This window comes from Lepidochelys kempii, chromosome 1 (assembly GCF_965140285.1).
Source record: "Lepidochelys kempii isolate rLepKem1 chromosome 1, rLepKem1.hap1, whole genome shotgun sequence".
Taxonomy (NCBI): Eukaryota; Metazoa; Chordata; order Testudines; family Cheloniidae; genus Lepidochelys; species Lepidochelys kempii.
The window spans coordinates 261,035,925-261,049,095 of NC_136380.1; positions in this window are offsets into that span (position 1 = coordinate 261,035,925).

Below are 13,171 nucleotides of genomic sequence, written 5' to 3' on the forward strand. Positions count from 1 at the left end.
TGGGTTTTCTGATGTCCTGAAAACAAGGATGGTCCCCTGGGCTAGAGCTCTTTAGCTGTCCCCTTTCCTCTCTGGAGCCCACCAGAAGCACTGGACAAATCCCTTCCCATTTTCCTCTCTGTAAAACCCTTTCTGACCTGGTAATTTTCAGAGTCCCTCATTAAAAGGGATCTCTCTATTGGAGCCTGACTGATGTAGAGTGATGATCACAGATGCCAACCTGTTTGGATGGGGCTGGCTCTTTCAGGGTGCACAAAAGTTTAGAAGAAATGATGTCTCTGCTCCTGTCACTATTGGGAGGAGATTATCAGGGCACTTAGTAAGTGGGCAACCGTTAACTGCTATTTTTTTAAAAGGAATGTGCCAGTTATAAGAGCCCCAGGTAGACACATTGCTCTCACCTGGAGACACTTTGGTCCATTCACCAATCTTCCTTTGATCCTCTGAGCTCCATCTTAATGTGACTGTCAATACATAGATTTTACCTTGGTTGCCATAGTTTCCATGAGGAGGGCTCGGGAGGTGGCTGTTGTATCTATATAATTTTTTCACCCATGACCTTGGTGTCTGGGCCTAGCATCTCGTCACTTCCTTGGTGTTTCACCAAGGCAGAGTGGTTTTAAGAATGATTCCTTCCTGTGATGGGGTGCTTGATGCACCTCAAGGATGGCACCTCCTCCTGGTCACTCTGGGAATAGCTTGTGATGTTGACACCCCTTGCATGCTGTCTCTCCTCCTCTCTCTCTGGGTCTGCAGCCCCTCTTTCGCTCCATGAGTTGCAGCCTCCTCTTCGTGACTCAGCCCCCCAGGCAGCTCACTATCCATTTCCTCCTTCTGGAGTATCAAAATCTTCCTTCAGCAATCCTGGGCAGTAGTCTTTCCTAACCAGGAGTCTCAGGCAGTCTTCCCAGTCACTGCTGCATAGTGCCACTCCCTCAGTGGCTGGCAGGTGAACCCAGGCCTGCACTCTACTATGGGTTCCAGCTCAGGGACCCTCTAACCAACAGGCCAGACCTGTTCCCCCTTGGAGCTTACTACCTTTCCCTGAGCCCTTTCCTTACCATCTGGCTCCCCTGCCCCGGTTTGCTAGCTTCATCACTCCCTCCTCCCCAGCCATGCCTTCCAGGGGAAGAGAAAATCCCATCCTCCCCAGCCCAGCTGGGACTAGCAGCTGAGCCCAGTGCAGGGTAGAAGCCACCAGCTGGGGCATCTCCAGCTCTGCCCCCCACTGCCAGGATTTACTTCTCTGGTAGCAACTCCAGGCACCAGAAACAACACGCCCGAACTTCTGGGGAGGAGTGCATGATCACTCTTGCAGCTTTCCTTTTCTTCCCCGTCAGAAGTCATTTTTCTGTGGGGAAGCAAAGAAATCTGTGGGGAACATGAATTCTGCGCACATGCAGTGGTGCAGAATTCCCCCAGGAGTAACTGCAAAACGACGGGGTGTGGACCTAAATCACAGTGGGACTCTGGCTCTGACCCACCCTCCTAGAAAGGTACTAGGATCCGAGTCCTGAGTGCTTGCTGACCCAAGTCTGACTAACTTGTGTGTGGACAGGATCAGGGCTTGGGCTCAAACCTGAGTCAGAGCCCGAGCTCAGTGAGCAATGTAGATATACCCTCTGAGTATAGTGCTGAGAATAGTCTCTCTTCACTAATTTCCAACCCCTGTTCTCTCAATGTGAGACTGCTGGAGAGAGTGCTGCGTTCCAGACCAGCATATAGGAGTTGTAGGTATTAGAATATCTCTAAACAGTGTTTTAGTATCTCCCACGCACCAGTCTGGAATGGCCTCCCCTTGTGTTACTGAACAGACATGGACTTCTGGAATCAGTAGGAGTTCATTGATTTTAGTATGCAGAAGCATTTGTGTTACTACTTCGGTAGCTTCTACAATTTTTACAGTCAACCTATTCGCAGATTATCCATTTGTCATTCAGGGACCAGAGTACAATACATGCTTTTTACTAATTTAACTGAATCTTTTTAACACTCTTCCTATTAACCTTCTTCTTTATGAGGGCCATGAAAACTTCTAAGCCTTATGGGAGGCACATGTTGGGAACTAGAGTCCTTGGCACCAAAATATTCCTTCAGTGTGATTAGTGATGCTGTGTCTTAGTCCTGTGATGTCACAAGACTCCTCATCGTTCCCTACTCTTGTATTGGAGATGCAGAAATACTGTTTTCAGGTAAAAATTCTAACTTCCCAGATTTCTGTCTTCCTGTTGTTCTCGACTCCAGACCCCTTCTATCCAAACTAAAATTCCAGCCTGTCTCTCTGACATTTCTTGGATGTCTAGCCATCCGCTCAAGCTCAATATGGCTAAAACAAAGCTCATAATTTCACTCCCAATGTCCTTTCTTGATCACAACACTACCTTCCTGTCTGTCATTCAGGCCCATAACCTGGCACCATCTTCTACTCAGACCTCCTTCTCTGTCCTCAGATTCAGACTATATCTAAATATCACAGATTCTTTAAGAAAAACATTTTCCTATCCACCTAAGCAGCTAAAACTCTCATCCAGGCTCTCATCATCTCACTGCAACATCCTTCTCTCTGACCTTGACAAATGCAATCCAACCCTGCTTCTGTCCATTCAGAATGATGCTGCAAAGATCGTTCTCCTAGCCTGTCACTTTGACCAAGTCACCCTTCTCTTTGCATCCCTCCACTAGCTCCCCCTTTTCTATTGCACCAAATGTAAGATACTTGTATTCACTTTCAAGCCCCCTCATGGCCTTTCCCCACACTACCTGTCACCTCTCATTCACTGCTGAGCTGTCAATTTCTGCCTCCTATCAGCTGCTTGTTACATTTTCTTCCATGCTGCCCCTCATACTTGAGGGGAGCTTCCTGTAAATAGCCACAAAACTAATGCTCTATCCTCCTTCAAATACCTCTTTAAAACTCCCCTTTGCCATGATGACTACAAAAAAAATTGACACCATTTAAGTCACTTCTGCACTGTCTGTCATGTTGGTTAATATTGTCTCATTGTTTCCAGGTACTCCCCATCTAGCTGCCTGTGTCCGATTGTTGTCTCTTGGCTTATACTCACGTGTAAGTGCTTTGCGGCAGGGACTTTTTCTTCTGTATCTGTACAGCACCTGGCACAGTGGGATCTTCGTTCATGACTGGAGTTTCTAGGGGCTTATTGTAATAAAAATAATAAATATTACTGAGGGATATTTGCGTAATGACACAACCGCTTGTGCTCTGGCTGCTTATTTCCCTACATGATGTCACATGTCGCTTGTGACATGGCACGTGGTTGCTGTAGAGGTGTGTGTTTGTCTTCTAAATGGAAGACTGAAGTATCATGACTTGGTATTCAAATTGGGCAGTCAAGGTTTAATGACCCTGGCAGACAATCAGACCACTGACCCCTCCACTCCTGAACACACACTAAATTGGCCCTGTGAGTAAAAAATGAAACAGTAGGATTTGGAGAGCAGTACACAAAAGTACCTTCAGCCTGGTTAAAAGAGGCATGGAAAGACTGTCATCATGACCTTGTTGTAACATAACTGCTCTGTTGCACATTATGGGGCCTATGTTTGAATCCCACTGTGGTTTTCTTCTCTAGCACCATCCCCGAGACCCATAATGGCAGAACGCCATAGCACTGGCATTCATGGTGGTCCAAATTATACAAGGGAAGGAAGGAGGAAATGTGCGCTTGCAGTATGTTGACCCCCTATTAATTTGTGGAAGGGGTCTGAAATACTGGGACCATATTTGGGAGGTCTGGGTCCCCTCCTTGGCTAGGGGAGATTGGCAGAGCATGAAGAGGGTTTGATGGGAGTCAGCCTCCAACAGGAGCTAATAAGCAATGACAACACATCCTGAGGAAAAGTTACTTTAGACACAGTTTTACTTGCTGTCCCTATATGTGCGTGTGAGATTCTGTGCGCACACACACTATCTCACGTACACACACACACACGTAGACACACACACACACACACCCACTATCTCACAAATATCATGCTGGAAAAGAGGTGGGGAGGAGAGAATCCCTGACCCTTCTGCTTTTGGTTATGGAGAAATTATTGGATGGTGAAGATGAGCGTGCTCATCTTCTACTTGAGTGAAATCACCTGCATCTGGTCCAGCAGAGGCAGGCAGGATGCCCATAGTTAGTAATACACCACACACCAGCTTGCAGAGAAGGTGAGGAATGTGTACGTGTGTGTTCATTTCTGATTAAGCTGTGTGTGCACATGCAGACTTACTGTCTAGGTAGTTTTAACGTACGTAGATAGACTTTAATGTATATAGATAGATTTTAAGGTTTCTGTGGTTATTGTTTTTTGATTTCTCCCCTTAGTGCAACTGTTGGGGGTAAATCTGAAGTTACAGAGATGGGCCTTCTAATGGGTCAATTAATCAGGAAAAAGATCTTGGAGTCATTGTGGATAGTTCTCTGAAGACGTCCATGCAGCGTGCAGTGGCAGTAAAAAAAGCAAACAGGATGTTAGCAATCAATCATTAAAAAAGGGATAGAGAATAAGATGGAGAATATCTTATTGCCCTTATATAAATCCATGGTACGCCCACATCTTGAATACTGCATACAGATGTGGTCCCCTCATCTCAAAAAAGATATACTGGCATTAGAAAAGGTTCAGAAAAGGGCAACTAAAATTATTAGGGGTTTGGAGCGGGTTCCATATGAGGAGAGATTAAAGAGGCTAGGACTTTTCAGCTGGGAAAAGAGGAGACTCAAGGGGGATGTGATAGAGGTATATAAAATCATGAGTGGTGTGGAGAAAGTGAATAAGGAAAAGTTATTTACTTGTTCCCATAATATAAGAACTAGGGGTCACCAAATGAAATTAATGGGTAGCAGGTTTTAAACAAATAAAAGGAAGTTCTTCACTCAGCGCACAGTCAACCTATGGAACTCCTTGCCTGAGGAGGTTGTGAAGGCTAGGACTATAACAGGGTTTAAAAGCAAACTGGATAAATTCATGGAGGTTAAGTCCATTCATGGCTATTAGCCATGGTGGGTAAGGAATGTTTGTCAGAGGGTGGAGATGGATGGCAGGAGAGAGATCACTAGATCATTACCTGTTAAGTTTACTCCCTCTGGGGCACCTGGCGTTGGCCATTGTCAGTAGACAGGATACTTGGCTGGATGGACCTTTGGTCTGACCCAGTATAGCCATTCTTATGTTCTTATGTCTTGCTTTTCCTTGTGCAGGTGTTGACTCTGGACATGTGCGTCAGGTATAGGGGAACAGGTGTTTCGTCCATGTGTGAGTGGCTGACAGTCTCAGGTCAGGAAGTTTCCAGTAAAGTGTCCCTGCGATGGTTGGGTTGGTTTCAGTGTCTCTTTGCTCACGCCCTTCCCTTCAAACTGCAGCTTTGCCCTGTTCGGCTTCAGGCCAAGGAGTCTGACCAAGGGTCCCCTCTCCACAGCAGTGAAGGAGATGACTTAAATAGTATCTTGTGTGCCCTTTCATATTGACAGTTGTGTTCTCTTCTTGGTTCTTCAGCACTGAGCTGTGCCTGACTCAGAACTGCACCTGACCTGGGAACTTCCCATTTGAGATGTGACCTCCTTCACTTTCCCCTGGCTTTCAGGTTTGCTGATCCCCAAGCAGAGCTGTACCAGGCTGTCCTGGAGATCCAGAAGTCCTGCCTGAGCCTCTGCTCTCCAAGTGTCAGCCTGGAGAACATCTGTCCCAAAAGGCTCAGCATGAGGCTGTAGAAGTTGATCCTAAAGAAAAGGCACCACTGAGAACCACCTCTTCAAGGTACTTTAATTCTCTTCACCCTGGCATCCCCAAACCAGATCTGGTCCTTATCTCCTTGCAGGAAAGACAATCTGTATGGCAATCCATGCACAAGCCCTGGCGACCTGGGTTCAGGGCTCACTTCAGTATATGACTATCTCATGTTGCTACAGCCCTGACAGGAACATGTCCAATAAAAATGTGAAGCAAGGGGAGACAATGCCTGTTTCTCTCAGCAGGTGGCAGCACAGCCAGATCAGATTGCATCAGCTGTTCTCAAGAAATGTAAAGGGGATGGGGTGGGGAACAGGAGGTGGGATTAGATATTTTCATTCCTTCTTACAATGAGATCCTTAGGTGGGGGAGGAGATTAGGGTGGTGCAGTGGGGTTAAGCACTGTAGTGCGGGATGAAGTGAAACCTGTTCAGCATTTTAAGCCTAGTTCTTAGAGAACATTTTATCCACATCACAAAATCACTGCACAGTTTGCTGCAAATTGGCAGGCCCTGTTGATGAAAATGGTCCAGGCCTGGAATACCCAAGGGATGCTGAAGGTCAGAGCAGAACTATATTGGCAGAGCTGTTTGGGGGTCTGAGACTGAAGTATGTGGTGCGTGCAGGCCAGAAGTGAAGAGACTTGGCTACTCTATTGAGAACAGTAGGGAAGCTGCCTAGTTGCCCCACAATTTATCATGAAATGGAGGAAAGCCCCCAGTGATCCTTTAGGCATGAGACTGACCGTCACTCCTTTACAGACAGACATAGCAATTAATGCTGGTGTAATATTGGCTCAAATCAGCAACAAGGCAGAGCAGCCTTACCTGGGACACTACAGAAGAGGGGTGACAATGATCAGTAATGATCCCTAGAATGGTGCAGCCTGCTCCCCTCTCTGTGTCCCCCCCCCCCCCTGCTTTTGTGGCTGTTGTGGTTGAGGGGAAAAAAAGGCCCCATCTTTCTTCACCTTTTTGTGATGGATTTCAATCCCAGCGGCATTAGGAGGAATAGCAAACATGCCCATCTGCTGCATAACATGCATGATGGGAAGAAGAAAGGATGTTTGCAGAGACTGAGGTACAGTGTGGCCTATAACCTACTGAGCAACATAATCCATAGAATCTATGTCTACCTCTTTAGTCCTGTGGTTAGAACTCTGCCTTCCAATGCAAGAGACATTGAGTGTATGGCTCATTCCCTGGGGTGGTGGAAGGCTGGGAGTGCTTCAGGCAAGGCCCTTTGGCTTATTGCTTAAAAACACAGCAGTTTTGTGGATGCAAATAACTGCTGACACAATTTTGACCCCATTATTATTTGTGGGATTAATGTGCAGTGCTTCGGCATCGAAATAGCAGATTGTACCTGCAAATCAGGTACTAGTACTGTAACTCCTCACTTAATGTTGTAGTTATGTTCCTGAAAAATGCAACTTTAAGTGAAACAATGTTAAACAAATCCAATTTTCCCATAAGATTTAATGTAAATGCGGGGGGTGAGGTTCCAAGGAAATTTTTTTGGGGCAGACAAAAGGCATTATATACTGTACAGTACCGTACTGTGGTTGGGAGGTGCCCCGGCTTACCCCACACAGGCACAGCCCACTGCAGGCAAGGACACTAGGGAGCACCTTGTACAACAGCAGCGGCAGCTTCCCCTCAGAAGAACAGGCGCCAACTTTGCCGGGGGATGCTCCAGGCCCACCTCTTCCCGTCCTCACTCCACTACAGGCCCACCTCTTCCCACCCCCACTCCACCTCCTCTCCAGAGCATGCTGTGTGCTTGCTCCTCCTCCGCCCTCCCAGAAAGCCCTAAGCACCGCCAAACAGCTGTTTGGCGGCTGGGGAAGCGCTGGGAGGGAGAGGAGGCGGAGAAGAGGAGCTTGTGCAATGCTCCCTAGTAAAGTAGCTGCTCTTCCACAGAATCTTACAAGCAGTGGACAGAGCAGGCCACCAAACGACGTTATAAGGGAGCATTGCACAGCTTTAAATGAGCACGTTCCCTAAGGGAGCAGTCACGTAACTTTGAAACAATATTAAGTGGGAGATTGTTAAGTGAGGAGTTACTGTATCTTTAGCTGGCCTCAGCTGCACCAACAGATTATGTATGCAATTTGGAGCGGGAATCCTCCAAAATGTTACACTTAATGTTTACAAATTAAACATGTTCCTTAAACCGTGACACTTTCCTTCTGATTGTTACAGCTGGGTTTGCACCCATCAAGTGAAAACTGGTCTCCAACACTGGCATCTTTCCAACTTTCACTCCCCAGAGCACCATCAAAGTCATTCCTCAAGCCTAGTCACCAGCAGCAAGACAGCCAGCTGGAATAGTGAGGGTTTATATACAGCAGGGAAGTGCTCTCTTCCCTCCCCTTCCTTTATAAGCTGCCCCAAACAGTGGGGAATAAGATAAACTTTCCTGGACAAAGTTCTTCCGGTTTGACCTCCTCCAGTATTGCTCAGCGCACAGCCCTGTCCTCATCACCATGTGAGCCAGTGAAGGGGGAGAGCATTCTGCAGTGTCTTCTCATCCTGCTCTTCTGAGGGGCTTTATTCCCTCCTTTCCCTCAGGTATCCATGTCCCCCAGGATGAGATGCCATCCCAGAGAGGTTTTTCAGTCTCAGTGCATTGAGGATGATATGGTGGTGATGAAGGATGTGTCACTGATCCTGTTTGCAGACTGCCCCAAAGAGATCTGTCATATCGAGCAGATCTGTGGCTGCAGCCTGTGATTTCTCTCCTCTGCCTTATACACCCTCCTTGGGTTCCTCAGGAAACGTGCTCCCCCATAGGCATGCAGTGATATATGTTTCTGTGAATGGACCTGGTTGTAGGGCAGCGAGGGTGGGGGTTGGGATGGAAGTTGTGGCTGGTGTGGGGACTCTGTAGTTAGGACAGGGAATTGGATAGTTACTGGCTCAGGTAACATGACTGTTAGAAAGCAAAGAAACCATTTATTTACATAGTTGACATCTCTTCTAGGTAGCGCTGATTTAAAGATCTAAAATCCAGGAAGTGGATCCCTCCTACCACACAGATCCCTCCACTTCTGCTCTCATGCCCACGGTGTAACGCTCTTGTTCAGTTCTGTCCTCAGGATATTAGCCTCCTGCCTTGTTCTTCCTTGCGGGTCCTTGAACAGGATGCAGCGGCTGAGGGCCAGGTGCCACACGTTGCCCTTTGTTAACCAGCCTAGTCAGGTGCTCATTTTCAAAGTGAAAAAAGTACATTTTTTCAGGGTAGTTGCGCAAAGGTGCAATCATTTTGCCAGCAGCAGAGGAGGGGGTCAGGCTGGAAGGAACTTATCTTTATTGGGTGTTGAGACGGTTTTAGCATTTGGGGCTAGTGTGTTGGGGTCTTGTTTTAGAAGGCATGGGAGGGTTCAGCAATTGCGGGGGAGATCAACTTGTATTGAGGCGTGGCAGAGGTTAGCAATTGGGTGTGGGGACTAATTTGGTTCAGGGCACTTACCATGGGGTTTGGATTGCTCAGTATTTCTGCGTCCCCATCTCCTCAGCTTTGCAGTCTCCTTTCCTTTTCCTCCTCATTTCCCTGGTGATTTGAAAAATGATCCAATCTTAAAAGCATCAGTGGTACTTTCGACTAACAATGTTTTATTTCTTCTTGGACTGATGCTTCATGAAGCAATGGCCTGTCTACTTTGTGCAGCAGCCAGTGCCACCTTCCTCCCTCTTCTGATAAAATAATAAACAACCTTAAAGAGGGGACTGGGCTTCTTCATAGAAGGAAGGAAATTAGATGGGGCACCAAAATGAACTGAAAGTAAAGTTGAATCATTTTTAAGTAGATCAAGACAGATCTACTACTCTCTCAGCGTTTTACAAAGTGAAGGATGGTTAGAAAAAACCCACCAATTACACTTTGTCTGTCTGTAAAGCACTTTGGGATCTTTAAATGAAAGGTGCTATCCTGGGTCTGTCTATGTATATATGTAGATATACAGATTATATATCACACATTCCATTCAGCACTGAAAGAAATGATGCACATCTCTATTTAGTATCTCAATATTGCAATGCCTTTTAATAAAGAGATCTTTTTAAAAATTACCTTTTTAGTACAGCAGGATTCAGTTAAAGATTTTTATTGCCACATCTTTTCCTTCACTGCCAGACACTGGATCATAAACCCAGACATACAAGACTGTTGATTGCATGACTTTTACCCATCAGCGGCCACCTCCCTATAATGACATCAGCTGAGATTGGAAGATTATAGTTTTCCATGGTAATAGTAATTTTAAATGAATTTAAAAATTCCTCCAATGCATGCACCCTAATGTATGTTTTCATGTCTCAGATGTGCAGGAGTGTCATTTAATATTACTGAGACTCGTTATTTTAAAGGGACATTTGTCAACTAGATTTAGGATTGAATTCAGGTTGAGTAAAACGAAGGGATTTGGCAAACTTAATATGATAGAGCTGTTTTCATGCATGGAAAATACATTCTCAAAACTTTTCCCCCTTTTCTCTGAATGATTCCCTTGTGATGCCTAACACAAAACAGCATTAGGCTAGTGGTATGAGAACAAAGTGAAAGTGAGTATCTAGTTTCACTGTTCACACTAAATGTTGTGCACATAAATGAATAGCATCAACGTGGAAAAGCAAATTAGACAGTAAATATTTTCCAAGTGGATAATCTGAGGTATTAGTGTTAATAACGCAGATAAGGCTTTTAATTTATTACGACTTTTTTCTTGACTGCCTTCTTGTAACCTGTAGACTTAGGCCCTGATCCTGCAAACACTTATGCATGTGCCTAACTGTAGACATATGACAAGTTCTCTTGCTTTTCAACCCTTGTTCCAATGAAAGCAGTGGTAAAACTCCAATCTGTTCAATAGGACCATGATCTTGCCTTTAACTGGAAGTTTATGTATACCTGACTAAACGCTTCCAAACATCCTGTCCCAGCAAGCACTGAGTCTCAGTTAAAACTTGACATGAATGCTGGAGGGAATGGGGGAGGATATATTCCTAATTTTGGTTGTTCCACAGTCCTGGTCAGAAAATTTTAGAGGGGATATTTTCCAGGACACTACATGTGTGTATATGAGGAAAAGCTTCCTCTATTCTTGTGCACCCTCACTGTGCCCTACTCCTTCCTGCATCCAGGCAGAAACCCACAGTAGAGTCCCTGAAGGGTTCTGGGCCTTTGGTGTCATGGTGGATATGAGATGGCAATGTCGCCTAGTGGGTAGAGCATTGGTCTGGGATTCCAAAGACCTGGGTTCTATGCTCAGCTCTATATCTGGGTCACGTCACATCACCGTTCTATGCCTCAGTTTCCCCAACTGTAAAATGTAGATAATGGTGCTGACCCTCTTGGTAAGATGCCTGGAGATCTATGGATGAAAAGTGTTACATAAGAACAAGGTGGTGGTGTTTTCAGTGCTGGCCCTTATGCCTGCCGTTCTCATATTTTTGACTGAAAGAGGGGAAAGAGTTTGTGCAATGCTGGCAACTTAAAATCAATGCTGGTTCTAACTGTTGTGTTAATATTATGATATTGTATATTCAAGACTAACACACTGTGAGGTCCTGTCCACTAATTAAATTATTACAATTAGAAAAAAGTTTTAACTGCCAATAAAGGATTACATTGCAAAAATAATGTGTACAAGCCTGAGCTTGTCTGAAGGGAGGTGGGGGGAGGGTGATAAGAAGAGGTTATGATTAAGGAGTTAGCTCCCCCAGATTCTGCCCTTGGATCTGCACAGGCAGACTTCAGTGGGGCTCACGCAGGCCTGAGGATTCACCTGTTCAGAGCAACTTGCAGGAACAGGATCTCATTTGGTAGATTTCAGAGTAGCAGCCCTGTTAGTCTGTATCCGCAAAAAGAAAAGGAGGACTTGTGGCACCTTAGAGACTAACGAAGCTTATGCTCAAATAAATTTGTTAGTCTCTAGGGTGCCACAAGTATTCCTTTAATTTGGTAGAGATTCCATAGCTGAGGATCCTAACTTTCCAATAAAAACATGAGTTCCTTTGGCTCTGCTATGTCCTACATTTAGTCTCTGGGCAGAAGTGAACCTTATCTACAATTAAATGATTGATTGATTAAAAAGAAGGAAATTCCTACAACAACGAAAAGTCCAAGGTTAAGGCTGAGAATTTTAAACACAAAAAGGTCAGAACAGTCTCAGTTAATATTTCAACACCGCACTTAAGGCTGCCACTTTCTACAGCTGCCCACCTCTCCTGGCATGGACCAGTGCCCCCTCCCCATTACATTGCTATCCAGCCTCCAGGTATAGACTTGAGATCCCTTCATACCACCACTCACACTTCAACTATAAGCTGAAGAATCCTACGTACTGGCATTCAGCCTGCGTCTGTAGGTCACAGCATCATTCCCATTGCCATCCACTGTATACCCTCTCAATATCCCATAATCCCCCTCTTCTCTTTTGATAACTTCCACCTCTTTCTCAATTCTTATAAATATTAATGAAATCCCATCTGCTCTCCCTCTATGAAGTGAGTGATTGAGTTTTCTTATGTAATAAAAACAGTAGCTGTGCATAAATGTAAGACAACTAAGGCTTGTGTGGTAATAGTGTGTAGGATATGGTCCGGCCTTGGCCTATATGCAGACTTAGGTTAAGGTTAGCCTGCTTTGGGAAGATGAGCCTCTGGTTCTTATTGGGAAAACAGGTTGCAAGAATTCAGGGGAGAGATGGGAGATGAGTCAAAATTGGCACTGAAATCTTAATTGAATAATTTAGAAATTTTGTTTAAAATTTTCAGCCTTTACTTTGTAATAAGATTGGCTTTGCTCCTTTTCTGTATTTGCTACCACCCTAATTTTATTATTTATACACCGTTTTCTTACCATCATAATGGGAGCTTCCTTCCCCTACAGTCAACAGTTGGAGATAAGGTAGATTGGTCATGGAATGGCTGCAGAATCTGAGTTCATGTTGGCAAGTAACTGATGGCAAACAGTACAGAGGACTAAGATTACCCTATCCAGAGGCAATTATTTAAATCACCAAGGGTGACCCTCTTTTTTGCATCCTACTTCCCTAACTCATCCTTCACTATCTCTTCCCACAAGACCACTGTGACTGAAATCCATACACTTGCTACATAAGCACATCCCTCAGCTGTCAGCACAAGGAGAGGAAGGATGCTATGTTGCATTTATTCCCCTCCCTTTACCTGTATACATCCAAAGGCATTCTCTGCATTCCTGACATAGTCCTGATGTTTCCCCACTGCCAGGTACCACAACAGTCCCTGGTCTTCAAGGTTTGCCAGCCACTGCTGATTCTTTATGGATGTGTGCCAGTAGCCTTAGCTTCTTAAAGGATCATCCAATTTATTTCAAGAACCACAATGCTACAGCATATATGATTACAATATACTGGAACAGCAGGATAGCATTTGTGCTTTCA